The following is a 17,014-nucleotide window of genomic DNA, read 5'->3' on the forward strand; positions in this document are numbered from 1 at the left end:
CTACTACTTGGGTTGGGGCCTAGTAATGGTGTCTGTCGCTCCTTGGTGTTCTCCTCCTCCTTGCTGTTCTCCTCCAGGTTTCATTGTCTGAGCTTCAACCTTCTGGCTCCCATTAAGTATTTTTAAATGTAACACTGAAATTGCCCTACTACTTGGGTTGGGGCTTAGTAACGGTGTCTGCCGCTCCTTGGTGTTCTCCTCCTCCTTGGTGTTCTCCCCCAGGTTTCGTTGTCTGAGCTTCAACCTTCAGGCTCTCATTAAGTATTTTTAAATGTAACACTTTTGTTGCCCTACTACTTGGGTTGGGGCCTTGTAACGGTGTCTGCCGCTCCTTGGTATTCTCCTCCTCCTTGGTGTTCTCCTCCAGGTTTCCTTGTCTGAGCTCAACCGTCTGGCTCTCATTAAGTATTTTTAAATGTAACACTGCAGTTGCCCTACTACTTGGGTTGGAGCCTAGTAACGGTGTCTGCCGCTCCTTGGTGTTCTCCTCCTCCTTGGTGTTCTCCTCCAGGTTTCCTTGTCTCAGCTTCAACCTTCTGGCTCTCATTAAGTATTTTTAACTGTAACACTTTTTTTGCCCTACTACTTGGGTTGGGGCCTAGTAACGGTGTCTGCCGCTCCTTGGTGTTCTCCTCCTCCTTGGTGTTCTCCTCCAGATTTCCTTGTCTGAGCTTCAACCTTCTGGCTCTAATTAAGTATTTTTAAATGTAACACTGCAGTTGCCCTACTACTTGGGTTGGGGCCTAGTAACAGTGTCTGCCGCTCCTTGGTGTTCTCCTCCTCCTTGGTGTTCTCCTCCAGGTTTCCTTGTCTCAGCTTCAACCTTCTGGCTCTCATTAAGTATTTTTAACTGTAACACTTTTGTTGCCCTACTACATGGGTTGGGGCCTAGTAACGATGTCTGCCGCTCCTTGGTGTTCTCCTCCTCCTTGGTGTTCTCCTCCAGGTATCCTTGTCCGAGCTTCAACCTTCTTGCTCTCATTAAGTATTTTTAAATGTAACACTGCAATTGCCCTACTACTTGGGTTGGGGCCTAGTAACGGTGTCTGCCGCTCCTTGGTGTTCTCCTCCAGGTTTCCTTGTCTGAGCTTCAACCTTCTGGCTCTCATTAAGAATTTTTTAATGTAACACTGCAGTTGCCCTACTACTTGGGTTGGGGCCTAGTAATGGTGTCTGTCGCTCCTTGGTGTTCTCCTCCTCCTTGGTGTTCTCCTCCAGGTTTCATTGTCTGAGCTTCAACCTTCTGGCTCTCATTAAGTATTTTTAAATGTAACACTGAAATTGCCCTACTACTTGGGTTGGGGCTTAGTAACGGTGTCTGCCGCTCCTTGGTGTTCTCCTCCTCCTTGGTGTTCTCCCCCAGGTTTCGTTGTCTGAGCTTCAACCTTCAGGCTCTCATTAAGTATTTTTAAATGTAACACTTTTGTTGCCCTACTACTTGGGTTGGGGCCTAGTAACGTTGTCTGCCGCTCCTTGGTATTCTCCTCCTCCTTGGTGTTCTCCTCCAGGTTTCCTTGTCTGAGCTCAACCGTCTGGCTCTCATTAAGTATTTTTAAATGTAACTCTGCAATTGCCCTACTACTTGGGTTGGGGCCTAGTAACGGTGTCTGCCGCTCCTTGGTGTTCTCCTCCAGGTTTCCTTGTCTGAGCTTCAACCTTCAGGCTCTCATTAAGTATTATTAAATGTAACACTTTTGTTGCCCTTCTACTTCGGTTGGGGCGTAGTAAAGGTGTCTGCCGCTCCTTGGTATTCTCCTCCTCCTTGGTGTTCTCCTCCAGGTTTCCTTGTCTGAGCTCAGCCTTCTGGCTCTCATTAAGTATTTTTAAATGTAACACTGCAGTTGCCCTACTACTTGGGATAGGGCCTAGTAACGATGTCTGCCGCTCCTTGGTGTTCTCCTCCTCCTTGGTGTTCTCCTCCAGGTTTCCTTGTCTCAGCTTCAACCTTCTGGCTCTCATTAAGTATTTTTAACTGTAACACTTTTTTTGCCCTACTACATGGGTTGGGGCCTAGTAACGGTGTCTGCCGCTCCTTGGTGTTCTCCTCCTCCTTGGTGTTCTCCTCCAGATTTCCTTGTCTGAGCTTCAACCTTCTGGCTCTCATTAAGTATTTTTAAATGTAACACTGCAGTTGCCCTACTACGTGGGTTGGGTCCTAGTAACGGTATCTGCCGCTCCTTGGTGTTCTCCTCCTCCTTGGTGTTCTCCTCCAGGTATCCTTGTCCGAGCTTCAACCTTCTTGCTCTCATTAATTATTTTTAAATGTAACACTGCAATTGCCCTACTACTTGGGTTGGGGCCTAGTAACGGTGTCTGCCGCTCCTTGGTGTTCTCCTCCAGGTGTCCTTGTCTGAGCTTCAACCTTCTGGCTCTCATTAAGTATTTTTAAATGTAACACTGCAATTGCCCTACTATTTGGGTTGGGGCTTAGTAACGGTGTCTGCCGCTCCTTGGTATTCTCCTCCTCCTTGGTTTTCTCCTCCAGGTTTCCTTTTCTGAGCTCAACCTTCTGGCTCTCATTAAGTATTTTTAAATGTAACACTGCAGTTGCCCTACTACTTGGGTTGGGGCCTAGTAACGGTGTCTGCCGCTCCTTGGTGTTCTCCTCCTCCTTGGTGTTCTCCTCCAGGTTTCCTTGTCTCAGCTTCAACCTTCTGGCTCTCATTAAGTATTTTTAACTGTAACACTTTTTTTGCCCTACTACTTGGGTTGGGGCCTAGTAACGGTGTCTGCCGCTCCTTGGTGTTCTCCTCCTCCTTGGTGTTCTCCTCCAGATTTCCTTGTCTGAGCTTCCACCTTCTGGCTCTCATTAAGTATTTTTAAATGTAACACTGCAGTTGCCCTACTACTTGGGTTGGGGCCTAGTAACAGTGTCTGCCGCTCCTTGGTGTTCTCCTCCTCCTTGATGTTCTCCTCCAGGTTTCCTTGTCTGAGCTTCAACCTTCTGGCTCTCATTAAGTATTTTTAACTGTAACACTTTTGTTGCCCTACTACTTGGGTTGGGGCCTAGTAACGGTGTCTGCCGCTCCTTGGTGTTCTCCTCCTCCTTGGTGTTCTCCTCCAGGTTTTCTTGTCTGACCTTCAACCTTCAGGCTCTCATTAAGTATTTTTAAATGTAACACTTTTGTTGCCCTACTACTTGGGTTGGGGCCTAGTAACGGTGTCTGCACCTCCTTGGTATTCTCCTCCTCCTTGGTGTTCTCCTCCAGGTTTCCTTGTCTGAGCTCAGCCTTCTGGCTCTCATTAAGTATTTTTAAATGTAACACTTTTGTTGCCCTACTACTTGGGTTGGGGCCTAGTAACGGTGTCTGCCGCTCCTTGGTGTTCTCCTCCTCCTTGGTGTTCTCCTCCAGGTTTCCTTGTCTCAGCTTCAACCTTCTGGCTCTCATTAAGTATTTTTAACTGTAACACTTTTTTTGCCCTACTACTTGGGTTGGGGCCTAGTAACGGTGTCTGCCGCTCCTTGGTGTTCTCCTCCTCCTTGGTGTTCTCCTCCAGATTTCCTTGTCTGAGCTTCAACCTTCTGGCTCTCATTAAGTATTTTTAAATGTAACACTGCAGTTGCCCTACTACTTGGGTTGGGGCCTAGTAACGGTGTCTGCCGCCCCTTGGTGTTCTCCTCCTCCTTGGTGTTCTCCTCCAGGTTTCCTTGTCTGAGCTTCAACCTTCTGGCTCTCATTAAGTATTTTTAAATGTAACACTGCAATTGCCCTACTACTTGGGTTGGGGCCTAGTAATGGTGTCTGCCGCTCCTTGGTGTTCTCCTCCTCCTTGGTGTTCTCCTCCAGGTTTCCTTGTCTGAGCTTCAACCTTCTGGCTCTCATTAAGTATCTTTAAATGTAACACTGCAGCTGCCCTACTACTTGGGTTGGGGCCTAGGAACGGTGTCTGCCGCTCCTTGGTATTCTCCTCCTCCTTGGTGTTCTCCTCCAGGTTTCCTTGTCTGAGCTCAACCATCTGGCTCTCATTAAGTATTTTTAAATGTAACACTGCAGTTGCCCTACTACTTGGGTTGGGGCCTAGTAAAGGTGTCTGCCGCTCCTTGGTGTTCTCCTCCTCCTTGGTGTTCTCCTCCAGATTTCCTTGTCTGAGCTTCAACCTTCTGGCTCTCATTAAGTATTTTTAAATGTAACACTGCAGTTGCCCTACTACTTGGGTTGGGGCCTAGTAACGGTGTCTGCCGCCCCTTGGTGTTCTCCTCCTCCTTGGTGTTCTCCTCCAGATTTCCTTGTCTGAGCTACAACCTTCTGGCTCTCATTAAGTATTTTTAAATGTAACACTGCAATTGCCCTACTACTTGGGTTGGGGCCTAGTAATGGTGTCGGCCGCTCCTTGGTGTTTTCCTCCAGGTTTCCTTGTCTGAGCTTCAACCTTCTGGCTCTCATTAAGTATTTTTAAATGTAACACTGCAGTTGCCCTACTACTTGGGTTGGGGCCTAGTAATGGTGTCTGCCGCTCCTTGGTGTTCTCCTCCTCCTTGGTGTTCTCCTCCAGGTTTCCTTGTCTGAGCTTCAACCTTCTGGCTCTCATTAAGTATTTTTAAATGTAACACTGCAATTGCCCTACTATTTGGTTTGGGGCCTAGTAACGGTGTCTGCCGCTCCATGGTGTTCTCCTCCTCCTTGGTGTTCTCCTCCAGGTTTCCTTGTCTGAGCTTCAACCTTCTGGCTCTCATTAAGTATTTTTAACTGTAACACTTTTGTTGCCCTACTACATGGGTTGGGGCCTAGTAACGGTGTCTGCCGCTCCTTGGTGTTCTCCTCCTCCTTGGTGTTCTCCTCCAGGTATCCTTGTCCGAGCTTCAACCTTCTTGCTCTCATTAAGTATTTTTAAATGTAACACTGCAATTGCCCTACTACTTGGGTTGGGGCCTAGTAACGGTGTCTGCCGCTCCTTGGTGTTCTCCTCCAGGTTTCCTTGTCTGAGCTTCAACCTTCTGGCTCTCATTAAGAATTTTTTAATGTAACACTGCAGTTGCCCTACTACTTGGGTTGGGGCCTAGTAATGGTGTCTGTCGCTCCTTGGTGTTCTCCTCCTCCTTGGTGTTCTCCTCCAGGTTTCATTGTCTGAGCTTCAACCTTCTGGCTCCCATTAAGTATTTTTAAATGTAACACTGAAATTGCCCTACTACTTGGGTTGGGGCTTAGTAACGGTGTCTGCCGCTCCTTGGTGTTCTCCTCCTCCTTGGTGTTCTCCCCCAGGTTTCGTTGTCTGAGCTTCAACCTTCAGGCTCTCATTAAGTATTTTTAAATGTAACACTTTTGTTGCCCTACTACTTGGGTTGGGGCCTTGTAACGGTGTCTGCCGCTCCTTGGTATTCTCCTCCTCCTTGGTGTTCTCCTCCAGGTTTCGTTGTCTGAGCTCAACCGTCTGGCTCTCATTAAGTATTTTTAAATGTAACACTGCAGTTGCCCTACTACTTGGGTTGGAGCCTAGTAACGGTGTCTGCCGCTCCTTGGTGTTCTCCTCCTCCTTGGTGTTCTCCTCCAGGTTTCCTTGTCTCAGCTTCAACCTTCTGGCTCTCATTAAGTATTTTTAACTGTAACACTTTTTTTGCCCTACTACTTGGGTTGGGGCCTAGTAACGGTGTCTGCCGCTCCTTGGTGTTCTCCTCCTCCTTGGTGTTCTCCTCCAGATTTCCTTGTCTGAGCTTCAACCTTCTGGCTCTAATTAAGTATTTTTAAATGTAACACTGCAGTTGCCCTACTACTTGGGTTGGGGCCTAGTAACAGTGTCTGCCGCTCCTTGGTGTTCTCCTCCTCCTTGGTGTTCTCCTCCAGGTTTCCTTGTCTGAGCTTCAACCTTCTGGCTCTCATTAAGTATTTTTAACTGTAACACTTTTGTTGCCCTACTACATGGGTTGGGGCCTAGTAACGGTGTCTGCCGCTCCTTGGTGTTCTCCTCCTCCTTGGTGTTCTCCCCCAGGTTTCGTTGTCTGAGCTTCAACCTTCAGGCTCTCATTAAGTATTTTTAAATGTAACACTTTTGTTGCCCTACTACTTGGGTTGGGGCCTTGTAACGGTGTCTGCCGCTCCTTGGTGTTCTCCTCCTCCTTGGTGTTCTCCTCCAGATTTCCTTGTCTGAGCTTCAACCTTCTGGCTCTCATTAAGTATTTTTAAATGTAACACTGCAGTTGCCCTACTACTTGGGTTGGGGCCTAGTAACGGTGTCTGCCGCCCCTTGGTGTTCTCCTCCTCCTTGGTGTTCTCCTCCAGGTTTCCTTGTCTGAGCTACAACCTTCTGGCTCTCATTAAGTATTTTTAAATGTAACACTGCAATTGCCCTACTACTTGGGTTGGGGCCTAGTAATGGTGTCGGCCGCTCCTTGGTGTTTTCCTCCAGGTTTCCTTGTCTGAGCTTCAACCTTCTGGCTCTCATTAAGTATTTTTAAATGTAACACTGCAGTTGCCCTACTACTTGGGTTGGGGCCTAGTAATGGTGTCTGCCGCTCCTTGGTGTTCTCCTCCTCCTTGGTGTTCTCCTCCAGGTTTCCTTGTCTGAGCTTCAACCTTCTGGCTCTCATTAAGTATTTTTAAATGTAACACTGCAATTGCCCTACTATTTGGTTTGGGGCCTAGTAACGGTGTCTGCCGCTCCATGGTGTTCTCCTCCTCCTTGGTGTTCTCCTCCAGGTTTCCTTGTCTGAGCTTCAACCTTCTGGCTCTCATTAAGTATTTTTAACTGTAACACTTTTGTTGCCCTATTACATGGGTTGGGGCCTAGTAACGGTGTCTGCCGCTCCTTGGTGTTCTCCTCCTCCTTGGTGTTCTCCTCCAGGTATCCTTGTCCGAGCTTCAACCTTCTTGCTCTCATTAAGTATTTTTAAATGTAACACTGCAATTGCCCTACTACTTGGGTTGGGGCCTAGTAACGGTGTCTGCCGCTCCTTGGTGTTCTCCTCCAGGTTTCGTTGTCTGAGCTTCAACCTTCTGGCTCTCATTAAGAATTTTTTAATGTAACACTGCAGTTGCCCTACTACTTGGGTTGGGGCCTAGTAATGGTGTCTGTCGCTCCTTGGTGTTCTCCTCCTCCTTGGTGTTCTCCTCCAGGTTTCATTGTCTGAGCTTCAACCTTCTGGCTCCCATTAAGTATTTTTAAATGTAACACTGAAATTGCCCTACTACTTGGGTTGGGGCTTAGTAACGGTGTCTGCCGCTCCTTGGTGTTCTCCTCCTCCTTGGTGTTCTCCCCCAGGTTTCGTTGTCTGAGCTTCAACCTTCAGGCTCTCATTAAGTATTTTTAAATGTAACACTTTTGTTGCCCTACTACTTGGGTTGGGGCCTTGTAACGGTGTCTGCCGCTCCTTGGTATTCTCCTCCTCCTTGGTGTTCTCCTCCAGGTTTCCTTGTCTGAGCTCAACCGTCTGGCTCTCATTAAGTATTTTTAAATGTAACACTGCAGTTGCCCTACTACTTGGGTTGGAGCCTAGTAACGGTGTCTGCCGCTCCTTGGTGTTCTCCTCCTCCTTGGTGTTCTCCTCCAGGTTTCCTTGTCTCAGCTTCAACCTTCTGGCTCTCATTAAGTATTTTTAACTGTAACACTTTTTTTGCCCTACTACTTGGGTTGGGGCCTAGTAACGGTGTCTGCCGCTCCTTGGTGTTCTCCTCCTCCTTGGTGTTCTCCTCCAGATTTCCTTGTCTGAGCTTCAACCTTCTGGCTCTAATTAAGTATTTTTAAATGTAACACTGCAGTTGCCCTACTACTTGGGTTGGGGCCTAGTAACAGTGTCTGCCGCTCCTTGGTGTTCTCCTCCTCCTTGGTGTTCTCCTCCAGGTTTCCTTGTCTGAGCTTCAACCTTCTGGCTCTCATTAAGTATTTTTAACTGTAACACTTTTGTTGCCCTACTACATGGGTTGGGGCCTAGTAACGGTGTCTGCCGCTCCTTGGTGTTCTCCTCCTCCTTGGTGTTCTCCCCCAGGTTTCGTTGTCTGAGCTTCAACCTTCAGGCTCTCATTAAGTATTTTTAAATGTAACACTTTTGTTGCCCTACTACTTGGGTTGGGGCCTTGTAACGGTGTCTGCCGCTCCTTGGTATTCTCCTCCTCCTTGGTGTACTCCTCCAGGTTTCCTTGTCTGAGCTCAACCGTCTGGCTCTCATTAAGTATTTTTAAATGTAACACTGCAGTTGCCCTATTACTTGGGTTGGAGCCTAGTAACGGTGTCTGCCGCTCCTTGGTGTTCTCCTCCTCCTTGGTGTTCTCCTCCAGGTTTCCTTGTCTCAGCTTCAACCTTCTGGCTCTCATTAAGTATTTTTAACTGTAACACTTTTTTTGCCCTACTACTTGGGTTGGGGCCTAGTAACGGTGTCTGCCGCTCCTTGGTGTTCTCCTCCTCCTTGGTGTTCTCCTCCAGATTTCCTTGTCTGAGCTTCAACCTTCTGGCTCTAATTAAGTATTTTTAAATGTAACACTGCAGTTGCCCTACTACTTGGGTTGGGGCCTAGTAACAGTGTCTGCCGCTCCTTGGTGTTCTCCTCCTCCTTGGTGTTCTCCTCCAGGTTTCCTTGTCTGAGCTTCAACCTTCTGGCTCTCATTAAGTATTTTTAACTGTAACACTTTTGTTGCCCTACTACATGGGTTGGGGCCTAGTAACGGTGTCTGCCGCTCCTTGGTGTTCTCCTCCTCCTTGGTGTTCTCCTCCAGGTATCCTTGTCCGAGCTTCAACCTTCTTGCTCTCATTAAGTATTTTTAAATGTAACACTGCAATTGCCCTACTACTTGGGTTGGGGCCTAGTAACGGTGTCTGCCGCTCCTTGGTGTTCTCCTCCAGGTTTCCTTGTCTGAGCTTCAACCTTCTGGCTCTCATTAAGAATTTTTTAATGTAACACTGCAGTTGCCCTACTACTTGGGTTGGGGCCTAGTAATGGTGTCTGTCGCTCCTTGGTGTTCTCCTCCTCCTTGGTGTTCTCCTCCAGGTTTCATTGTCTGAGCTTCAACCTTCTGGCTCTCATTAAGTATTTTTAAATGTAACACTGAAATTGCCCTACTACTTGGGTTGGGGCTTAGTAACGGTGTCTGCCGCTCCTTGGTGTTCTCCTCCTCCTTGGTGTTCTCCCCCAGGTTTCGTTGTCTGAGCTTCAACCTTCAGGCTCTCATTAAGTATTTTTAAATGTAACACTTTTGTTGCCCTACTACTTGGGTTGGGGCCTAGTAACGTTGTCTGCCGCTCCTTGGTATTCTCCTCCTCCTTGGTGTTCTCCTCCAGGTTTCCTTGTCTGAGCTCAACCGTCTGGCTCTCATTAAGTATTTTTAAATGTAACACTGCAGTTGCCCTACTACTTGGGTTGGAGCCTAGTAACGGTGTCTGCCGCTCCTTGGTGTTCTCCTCCTCCTTGGTGTTCTCCTCCAGGTTTCCTTGTCTCAGCTTCAACCTTCTGGCTCTCATTAAGTATTTTTAACTGTAACACTTTTTTTGCCCTACTACTTGGGTTGGGGCCTAGTAACGGTGTCTGCCGTCCTTGGTGTTCTCCTCCTCCTTGGTGTTCTCCTCCAGATTTCCTTGTCTGAGCTTCAACCTTCTGGCTCTCATTAAGTATTTTTAAATGTAACACTGCAGTTGCCCTACTACTTGGGTTGGGGCCTAGTAACAGTGTCTGCCGCTCCTTGGTGTTCTCCTCTTCCTTGGTGTTCTCCTCCAGGTTTCCTTGTCTGAGCTTCAACCTTCTGGCTCTCATTAAGTATTTTTAACTGTAACACTTTTGTTGCCCTACTACATGGGTTGGGGCCTAGTAACGGTGTCTGCCGCTCCTTGGTGTTCTCCTCCTCCTTGGTGTTCTCCTCCAGGTATCCTTGTCCGAGCTTCAACCTTCTTGCTCTCATTAAGTATTTTTAAATGTAACACTGCAATTGCCCTACTACTTGGGTTGGGGCCTAGTAACGGTGTCTGCCGCTCCTTGGTGTTCTCCTCCAGGTTTCCTTGTCTGAGCTTCAACCTTCTGGCTCTCATTAAGTATTTTTAAATGTAACACTGCAGTTGCCCTACTACTTGGGTTGGGGCCTAGTAACAGTGTCTGCCGCTCCTTGGTGTTCTCCTCCTCCTTGGTGTTCTCCTCCAGGTATCCTTGTCCGAGCTTCAACCTTCTTGCTCTCATTAAGTATTTTTAAATGTAACACTGCAATTGCCCTACTACTTGGGTTGGGGCCTAGTAACGGTGTCTGCCGCTCCTTGGTGTTCTCCTCCAGGTTTCCTTGTCTGAGCTTCAACCTTCTGGCTTTCATTAAGTATTTTTAAATGTAACACTGCAATTGCCCTACTACTTGGGTTGGGGCCTAGTAACGGTGTCTGCCGCTCCTTGGTATTCTCCTCCTCCTTGGTGTTCTCCTCCAGGTTTCCTTGTCTGAGCTTCAACCTTCTGGCTCTCATTAAGTATTTTTAAATGTAACACTGCAGTTGCCCTACTACTTGGGTTGGGGCCTAGTAACGGTGTCTGCCGCTCCTTGGTGTTCTCCTCCTCCTTGGTGTTCTCCTCCAGGTTTCCTTGTCTCAGCTTCAACCTTCTGGCTCTCATTAAGTATTTTTAACTGTAACACTTTTTTTGCCCTACTACTTGGGTTGGGGCCTAGTAACGGTGTCTGCCGCTCCTTGGTGTTCTCCTCCTCCTTGGTGTTCTCCTCCAGATTTCCTTGTCTGAGCTTCAACCTTCTGGCTCTCATTAAGTATTTTTAAATGTAACACTGCAGTTGCCCTACTACTTGGGTTGGGGCCTAGTAACAGTGTCTGCCGCTCCTTGGTGTTCTCCTCCTCCTTGTTGTTCTCCTCCAGGTTTCCTTGTCTGAGCTTCAACCTTCTGGCTCTCAAGTATTTTTAACTGTAACACTTTTGTTGCCCTGCTACTTGGGTTGGGGCCTAGCAAAGGTGTCTGCCGCTCCTTGGTGTTCTCCTCCTCCTTGGTGTTCTCCTCCAGATTTCCTTGTCTGAGCTTCAACCTTCACGCTCTCATTAAGTGTTTTTAAATGTAACACTTTTGTTGCCCTACTACTTGGGTTGGGGCCTAGTAACGGTGTCTGACGCTCATTGGTATTCTCCTCCTCCTTGGTGTTCTCCTACAGGTTTCCTTGTCTGAGCTCAGCCTTCTGGCTCTCATTAAGTATTTTTAAATGTAACACTGCAGTTGCCCTACTACTTGGGTTGGGGCCTAGTAACGGTGTCTGCCGCTCCTTGGTGTTCTCCTCCTCCTTGGTGTTCTCCTCCAGGTTTCCTTGTCTCAGCTTCAACCTTCTGGCTCTCATTAAGTATTTTTAACTGTAACACTTTTTTTGCCCTACTACTTGGGTTGGGGCCTAGTAACGGTGTCTGCCGCTCCTTGGTGTTCTCCTCCTCCTTGGTGTTCTCCTCCAGATTTCCTTGTCTGAGCTTCAACCTTCTGGCTCTCATTAAGTATTTTTAAATGTAACACTGCAGTTGCCCTACTACTTGGGTTGGGGCCTAGTAACAGTGTCTGCCACTCCTTGGTGTTCTCCTCCTCCTTGGTGTTCTCCTCCAGGTTTCCTTGTCTGAGCTTCAACCTTCTGGCTCTCATTAAGTATTTTTAACTGTAACACTTTTGTTGCCCTACTACTTGGGTTGGGGCCTAGTAACGGTGTCTGCCGCTCCTTGGTGTTCTCCTTCTCCTTGGTGTTCTCCTCCAGGTTTCCTTGTCTGAGCTTCAACCTTCTGGCTCTCATTAAGTATTTTTAAATGTAACACTGCAGTTGCCCTACTACTTGGGTTGGGGCCTAGTAACGATGTCTGTCGCTCCTTGGTGTTCTCCTCCTCCTTGGTGTTCTCCTCCAGGTTTCCTTGTCTGAACTTCAACCTTCTGGCTCTCATTAAGTATTTTTAAATGTAGCTCTGCAATTGCCCTACTACTTGGGTTGGGGCTTAGTAACGGTGTCTGCCGCTCCTTGGTGTTCTCCTCCAGGTTTCCTTGTCTGAGCTTCAACCTTCAGGCTCTCATTAAGTATTATTAAATGTAACACTTTTGTTGCCCTTCTACTTCGGTTGGGGCCTAGTAACAGTGTCTGCCGCTCCTTGGTATTCTCCTCCTCCTTGGTGTTCTCCTCCAGGTTTCCTTGTCTGAGCTCAGCCTTCTGGCTCTCATTAAGTATTTTTAAATGTAACACTGCAGTTGCCCTACTACTTGGGATGGGGCCTAGTAACGATGTCTGCCGCTCCTTGGTGTTCTCCTCCTCCTTGGTGTTCTCCTCCAGGTTTCCTTGTCTCAGCTTCAACCTTCTGGCTCTCATTAAGTATTTTTATCTGTAACACTTTTTTTGCCCTACTACTTGGGTTGGGGACTGGTAACGGTGTCTGCTGCTCCTTGGTGTTCTCCTCCTCCTTGGTGTTCTCCTCCAGATTTCCTTGTCTGAGCTTCAACCTTCTGGATCTCATTAAGTATTTTTAAATGTAACACTGCAGTTGCCCTACTACTTAGGTTGGGGCCTAGTAACAGTGTCTGCCGCTCCTTGGTGTTCTCCTCCTCCTTGGTGTTCTCCTCCAGGTTTCCTTGTCTGAGCTTCAACCTTCTGGCTCTCATTAAGTATTTTTAACTGTAACACTTTTGTTGCCCTACTACTTGGGTTGGGGCCTAGTAACGGTGTCTGCCGCCCCTTGGTGTTCTCCTCCTCCTTGGTGTTCTCCTCCAGGTTTCCTTGTCTGAGCTTCTACCTTCTGGCTCTCATTAAGTATTTTTAAATGTAACACTGCAGTTGCCCTACTACTTGGGTTGGGGCCTAGTAACGGTGTCTGTCGCTCCTTGGTGTTCTCCTCCTCCTTGGTGTTCTCCTCCTCCTTGGTGTTCTCCTCCAGGTTTCCTTGTCTGAACTTCAACCTTCTGGCTCTCATTAAGTATTTTTAAATGTAACTCTGCAATTGCCCTACTACTTGGGTTGGGGCCTAGTAACGGTGTCTGCCGCTCCTTGGTGTTCTCCTCCAGGTTTCCTTGTCTGAGCTTCAACCTTCAGACTCTCATTAAGTATTATTAAATGTAACACTTTTGTTGCCCTTCTACTTCGGTTGGGGCCTAGTAACGGTGTGTGCCGCTCCTTGGTATTCTCCTCCTCCTTGGTGTTCTCCTCCAGGTTTCCTTGTCTGAGCTCAGCCTTCTGGCTCTCATTAAGTATTTTTAAATGTAACACTGCAGTTGCCCTACTACTTGGGTTGGGGCCTAGTAACAGTGTCTGCCGCTCCTTGGTGTTCTCCTTCTCCTTGGTGTTCTCCTCCAGGTTTCCTTGTCTGAGCTTCAACCTTCTGGCTCTCATTAAGAATTTTTTAATGTAACACTGCAGTTGCCCTACTACTTGGGTTGGGGCCTAGTAACGGTGTCTGTCGCTACTTGGTGTTCTCCTCCTCCTTGGTGTTCTCCTCCAGGTTTCCTTGTCTGAGCTTCAACCTTCTGGCTCTCATTAAGAATTTTTTAATGTAACACTGCAGTTGCCCTACTACTTGGGTTGGGGCCTAGTAACGGTGTCTGTCGCTCCTTGGTGTTCTCCTCCTCCTTGGTGTTCTCCTCCAGGTTTCCTTGTCTGAGCTTCAACCTTCTGGCTCTCATTAAGTATTTTTAAATGTAACACTGCAATTGCCCTACTAATTGGGTTGGGGCTTAGTAACGGTGTCTGCCGCTCCTTGGTGTTCTCCTCCTCCTTGGTGTTCTCCCCCAGGTTTCGTTGTCTGAGCTTCAACCTTCAGGCTCTCATTAAGTGTTTTTAAATGTAACACTTTTGTTGCCCTACTTCTTGGGTTGGGGCCTAGTAACGGTGTCTGACGCTCCTTGGTATTCTCCTCCTCCTTGGTGTTCTCCTCCAGGTTTCCTTGTCTGAGCTCAACCTTCTGGCTCTCATTAAGTATTTTTAAATGTAACACTGCAGTTGCCCTACTACTTGGGTTGGGGCCTAGTAACGGTGTCTGCCGCTCCTTGGTGTTCTCCTCCTCCTTGGTGTTCTCCTCCAGGTTTCCTTGTCTCAGCTTCAACCTTCTGGCTCTCATTAAGTATTTTTAACTGTAACACTTTTTTTGCCCTACTACTTGGGTTGGGGCCTAGTAACGGTGTCTGCCGCTCCTTGGTGTTCTCCTCCTCCTTGGTGTTCTCCTCCAGATTTCCTTGTCTGAGCTTCAACCTTCTGGCTCTCATTAAGTATTTTTAAATGTAACACTGCAGTTGCCCTACTACTTGGGTTGGGGCCTAGTAACAGTGTCTGCCGCTCCTTGGTGTTCTCCTCCTCCTTGGTGTTCTCCTCCAGGTTTCCTTGTCTGAGCTTCAACCTTCTGGCTCTCATTAAGTATTTTTAACTGTAACACTTTTGTTGCCCTACTACTTGGGTTGGGGCCTAGTAACGGTGTCTGCCGCTCCTTGGTGTTCTCCTCCTCCTTGGTGTTCTCCTCCAGGTTTCCTTGTCTGAGCTTCAACCTTCTGGCTCTCATTAAGTATTTTTAAATGTAACACTGCAGTTGCCCTACTACTTGGGTTGGGGCCTAGTAACGATGTCTGTCGCTCCTTGGTGTTCTCCTCCTCCTTGGTGTTCTCCTCCAGGTTTCCTTGTCTGAACTTCAACCTTCTGGCTCTCATTAAGTATTTTTAAATGTAACTCTGCAATTGCCCTACTACTTGGGTTGGGGCCTAGTAACGGTGTCTGCCGCACCTTGGTGTTCTCCTCCAGGTTTCCTTGTCTGAGCTTCAACCTTCAGGCTCTCATTAAGTATTATTAAATGTAACACTTTTGTTGCCCTTCTACTTCGGTTGGGGCCTAGTAACGGTGTCTGCCGCTCCTTGGTATTCTCTTCCTCCTTGGTGTTCTCCCCCAGGTTTCCTTGTCTGAGCTCAGCCTTCTGGCTCTCATTAAGTATTTTTAAATGTAACACTGCAGTTGCCCTACTACTTGGGATGGGGCCTAGTAACGATGTCTGCCGCTCCTTGGTGTTCTCCTCCTCCTTGGTGTTCTCCTCCAGATTTCCTTGTCTGAGCTTCAACCTTCTGGCTCTCATTAAGTATTTTTAAATGTAACACTGCAGTTGCCCTACTACTTGGGTTGGGGCCTAGTAACAGTGTCTGCCGCTCCTTGGTGTTCTCCTCCTCCTTGGTGTTCTCCTCCAGGTTTCCTTGTCTGAGCTTCAACCTTCTGGCTCTCATTAAGTATTTTTAACTGTAACACTTTTGTTGCCCTACTACTTGGGTTGGGGCCTAGTAACGGTGTCTGCCGCCCCTTGGTGTTCTCCTCCTCCTTGGTGTTCTCCTCCAGGTTTCCTTGTCTGAGCTTCAACCTTCTGGCTGTCATTAAGTATTTTTAAATGTAACACTGCAGTTGCCCTACTACTTGGGTTGGGGCCTAGTAACGGTGTCTGTCGCTCCTTGGTGTTCTCCTCCTCCTTGGTGTTCTCCTCCATGTTTCCTTGTCTGAGCTTCAACCTTCTGGCTCTCATTAAGTATTTTTAAATGTAACACTGCAGTTGCCCTACTACTTGGGTTGGGGCCTAGTAACAGTGTCTGCCGCTCCTTGGTGTTCTCCTCCTCCTTGGTGTTCTCCTCCAGGTTTCCTTGTCTGAGCTTCAACCTTCTGGCTCTCATTAAGTATTTTTAACTGTAACACTTTTGTTGCCCTACTACTTGGGTTGGGGCCTAGTAACGGTGTCTGCCGCCCCTTGGTGTTCTCCTCCTCCTTGGTGTTCTCCTCCAGGTTTCCTTGTCTGAGCTTCAACCTTCTGGCTGTCATTAAGTATTTTTAAATGTAACACTGCAGTTGCCCTACTACTTGGGTTGGGGCCTAGTAACGGTGTCTGTCGCTCCTTGGTGTTCTCCTCCTCCTTGGTGTTCTCCTCCATGTTTCCTTGTCTGAGCTACAACCTTCTGGCTCTCATTAAGTATTTTTAAATGTAACACTGCAGTTGCCCTACTACTTGGGTTGGGGCCTAGTAACGGTGTCTGCCGCTCCTTGGTGTTCTCTTCCTCCTTGGTGTTCTCCTCCAGGTTTCCTTGTCTGAGCTTCAACCTTCTGGTTCTCATTAAGTATTTTTAACTGTAACACTTTTGTTGCCCTACTACTTGGGTTGGGGCCTAGTAACGGTGTCTGCCGCTCCTTGGTGTTCTCCTCCTCCTTGGTGTTCTCCTCCATGTTTCCTTGTCTGAGCTACAACCTTCTGGCTCTCATTAAGTATTTTTAAATGTAGCACTGCAATTGCCCTACTACTTGGGTTGGGGCCTAGTAACGGTGTCTGCCGCTCCTTGGTGTTCTCCTCCAGGTTTCCTTGTCTGAGCTTCAACCTTCTGGCTCTCATTAAGTATTTTTAAATGTAACACTGCAGTTGCCCTACTACTTGGGTTGGGGCCTAGTAACGGTGTCTGCCGTTCCTTGGTGTTCTCCTCCTCCTTGGTGTTCTCCTCCAGGTTTCCTTGTCTGAGCTTCAACCTTCTGGCTCTCATTAAGTATTTTTAAATGTAACACTGCAATTGCCCTACTACTTGGGTTGGGGCCTAGTAACGGTGTCTGCCGCTCCTTGGTATTCTCCTCCTCCTTGGTGTTCTCCTCCAGGTTTCCTTGTCTGAGCTTCAACCTTCTGGCTCTCATTAAGTATTTTTAAATGTAACACTGCAGTTGCCCTACTACTTGGGTTGGGGCCTAGTAACGGTGTCTGCCGCTCCTTGGTGTTCTCTTCCTCCTTGGTGTTCTCCTCCAGGTTTCCTTGTCTCAGCTTCAACCTTCTGGCTCTCATTAAGTATTTTTAATTGTAACACTTTTGTTGCCCTACTACTTGGGTTGAGGCCTAGTAACGGTGTCTGCCGCTCCTTGGTGTTCTCCTCCTCCTTGGTGTTCTCCCTCAGATTTCCTTGTCTGAGCTTCAACCTTCTGGCTCTCATTAAGTATTTTTAAATGTAACACTGCAATTGCCCTACTACATGGGTTGGGGCCTAGTAACAGTGTCTGCCGCTGCTTGGTGTTCTCTTCCTCCTTGGTGTTCTCCTCCAGGTTTCCTTGTCTGAGCTTCAACCTTCTAACTCTCATTAAGTATTTTTAACTGTAACACTTTTGTTGCCCTACTACTTGGG

The sequence above is a fragment of the Ranitomeya variabilis genome, chromosome 5 (genome assembly GCF_051348905.1).
Source record: "Ranitomeya variabilis isolate aRanVar5 chromosome 5, aRanVar5.hap1, whole genome shotgun sequence".
Taxonomy (NCBI): Eukaryota; Metazoa; Chordata; class Amphibia; order Anura; family Dendrobatidae; genus Ranitomeya; species Ranitomeya variabilis.